The following is a 3608-nucleotide window of genomic DNA, read 5'->3' on the forward strand; positions in this document are numbered from 1 at the left end:
GTCTCACCTATTTTGGTCATGTTGTAAGAAGGGACCATTCCCTGGAGAAGGATTTCATGCTTGGTAAGGTGGAGGGTTGACAAAAGAGGGGGAGACCTTCAAAGAGATGGATTGACATGGTGGCTGCGATGATGGGCTCAAGTATAGCAGGGATTGTGGGGCTGGCGATGATGGGTATAGCAGGGATTGTGGGGCTGGTGCGGGATCAGGCAGTGTTTCATTCTGCTGGGCATGGGGTCGTGAGTTGGAAATGACTCAATGGCACTTAACAACAACAACAACAACAACAGTCTTCAAAATGACATCTTTGCTCTTTAACACTTTGAAGAGGCCTTCCACAACAGATTTACCAGGGCAACACTATGTCTGATTTCTTGACTGCTGCTTCCATCGGTGTTGACTGGGAATCCAAGTAAAATGAAATCCCTGACAATTTCAACCTGTTCACCATTTTTCATGATGTTGCTTATTGGTCCAATTGTGAGGATCTTTGTTTTGTTTATGTTGAGGTATAACTCACACTGAAGACTATAGTCTTTTAATTTCATCAGTAAGTACTTCAAGTCCTCTCACTTTCAGTAAGCAAGATTGTGTCATCTACATAACAGGTTTTTAAGGGGTCTTCCTCCAATCGTGATACCATGTTCTTCTTCATATAGTCCAGCTTCTTGGATTATTTGCTCAACATACAGATTGAGTAAGGATGGTGAAAGGATACAACCCTGACACACACCTTTCCTGATTTTAAACCATGGTGTCCCCTTGTTCTGCTCAAACAACTGCCTATTTGTTTATGTACACATTCCTCATGGGCACAATTAAGTGTTCTGGAATTCCCATTCTTGGCAATGTTATCCATAATTTGTTATGACGGACACGACTGAATGCCTTTGCATAGTCAATAAGACACAGGTAAACATCTTTCTAGTATTCTTTGCTTTCAGCCAAGATGCATCTGACATCAGGAATGATATCCCTTGATCCAAACCCTCTTCTGAATCCAGCTTGAATTTCTGGCAGTTCCCTGTGAATATACTGTTGTAACTTTTTTAATTATCTTCAGCAAAATTTTACTTGCATGTGATATTAATGATATTGTTGAACAATTTCCTCATTCTGTTGGATGACCTTTCTTTGGAATGGGCCCATATATGGTTCTCTTCCAGATGACATGACCTTGCTTGCTGAAAGTGGAGAGGACTTGAAGAAATTCTAAATTTCTTGGCATAAACAAGTGAGTGCCTCCAGCACTTCATTCATTTGTTGAAACATCTCAATGGGTATTCCATCAGTTCCTGGAGCTTTGTTTTTTGCCAATTCCTTCAGTGTAGCTTGGACTTCTTTCAGGACCATCAGTTCTTGATCATATTTGCTACCTCCAGAAATGGGTGAATGCTGACTAATTCTTTTTGGTACAGTGACTCTGTATTATTTTCCTCTTCTTTTATGCTTCCTGCATTGTTTAATATTTTTTTCCATAGAATCCTTCGATATTGCAACTCAGTGTAATTATAGACAAGTATGAATTTACTCATGTCATTTTGTTATGTGTTTTTTCACGGTATTCCTGATTTCTTTGTTCCATATAACTTTCTGTGCTGAACTCATTTTGTTTATGGATCATGTTATTGTCCCTTCATTGCTATTGTTTTAGTATTTGCTAAATATTTGTATTTGTCCTTTTTTATTTTTATAAAGTTTTATTATTTTTCTTTGAGGTTACCCTGTGATTTATTATTTTCTTCCCAAGTTTAAAACAGTCTGTTCTGTCTTGCAATTGTCTTGACTTCCTCATCCTTTGGAAGTTCTGTAACTACACTATTTATTCCCTCTTTATGGTTTGTAGATGTTCTCATTTACCAACTGATGTCTCTGGTTCCCTGTTCACAGTCTTGTATGCTTATTTCACTTTGGATACTTCTATAACTGGGTTGATTTCTGCATTATGTCATCATGTGTGCTAATCATTGGCTTTTGTTTGTTGTTGGTTCTCTGTCAAAAGGACTACCTTTAACATCTCTTGTAAGGTTGGTCTGGTTTTAACAAATTCCCTTAATTTCTGCTTATCAGGAAAGTCCTAATTTCATCCTCATTGTTTGAGGGACAATTTTGCTGGGTAATAAAATTCTTGGTGGGAAATTTTTTTCTTTCAGCATTTTATATATATCACTGCCTTCTCGCCTGTAATGGCTTCTGCCCAGAAATGAAGTTAGTCTTATTGGTTGCTCGTTGTAGGTAACTTTTCATTTTTCCCATGCTGCTTTCAATTCTTTCTTTGCCTTTGGTTTTGGTGAGTTTGATGATGATATGTCTTGGTGATTTTTTGGGGGGCCTATGGGAGCTCTGGTGACAGAGTGCCTAAGGCATTTGACTGCTAACCAGAAGGCTGGTGGTTCAAACCCACCAGTTACTCCTCAGAAGGAAAATTAGGCAATCTACTTCTGTAGAGATACTGCCTCGGAAACCCAAAGAGGAGTCACTATGAGTTGGAAGTGACTAGATGGCAGTGAGTTTAGGTTTTTTGTTTTTGTGTTTTTTTTTTTTTTTGGTATCTTGTTTAGGGATCATTGAACTTCTTGAATGGATATATTCTCATCTATCATCATATTAGGGAAATTCTCTTCCCACAAACCTTCTCTGTTCTGGAATTTCAATTACATGTAGGCTATTCCTGTTGATAGTATCCCACATGAATCTTAGGCTTTCTTCATTTTGTTTTGATCTTTTGTCTGACTGGTCCCTTAATAAAGTAGCATTGAGGTATTTGTCTCCAATCTCATTAATTCTGTCTTCCAATGATTCAATTTTACTTCTTTGCCCATTGAATGTGCTGTTTCTGAAATCTTAGCATTAATCTTCTGCATTTCTATTTGTTGTTTTTGCATCATTTCTATTTTTTGTTTGTTTGTTTGTTTTGTCAATTTGTTCTTGTATTGTTTTCCTACATTGTTTTAGAGTTTTGTGAACACTCAATTCCTTAATTTTGTCAGTGTTTTCCTTGAGCTTCTCAGTGTTTTCCTTGATTTGTCTCTCAATCCGTTGAAAGTACCCAAATGTAATTCTTTTGAATTCTTTATCAGGGAGTTCCAATGCTGCTTCTTCCTCAGGGACGTTTTCTGGGTTTGTATCCTGCTCCCTTGTTTCTACTACTTTATCTTGCTTTTTGGTGTGGATTGTGTGTTGTCTCTGAAACACTGTAGTGTTGTATTTATGTTTCATTTGTGGTTGTATATTGGTGTAATGTCCCCAAGATTTTTTTCCTTTATTTTATTTTGATATATCTGTATGAGCAGGGTACTGTGCTCCTCTATTAGCTGATTTTTAGAACTTAGGCACTCACCACCTTCTCCTGGTGTGTGTGATAGAAAATGAGTGTGTGCACAGACCTCTGTTAGCTGTTCATAAAAAGAAGTTGAAGGTGAGTTGAGCTGGTATTGGCAGCCATCCATCGCTGGTCAGTTGATGCAAAAGCAAGTGGTGGTTCTCACTCAATGGATGGGGCTGCAGGAGGTGCAGGTATGGTTGGGTTGTGTAGGAATGGTTGCTGTCTCCCACTCAGTTAGAAAAAAAAAATAAGCAAAATAAATAAATAAGGTGATGTATTGCAC

General features: G+C 37.9%; 1 protein-coding gene across 1 annotated transcript in view; it reads right to left on the minus strand.

Annotated features, from left to right (window-relative positions):
- PRTFDC1 (phosphoribosyl transferase domain containing 1) overlaps window positions 1-3608 on the minus strand; it is a 150890-nt gene that overhangs the window by 89580 nt on the left and 57702 nt on the right. The window lies entirely within an intron of this gene.

The sequence above is a fragment of the Orycteropus afer genome, unplaced genomic scaffold (genome assembly GCF_000298275.1).
Source record: "Orycteropus afer afer isolate SDZICR_OR568_19922 unplaced genomic scaffold, OryAfe1.0 scaffold00035, whole genome shotgun sequence".
Taxonomy (NCBI): Eukaryota; Metazoa; Chordata; class Mammalia; order Tubulidentata; family Orycteropodidae; genus Orycteropus; species Orycteropus afer.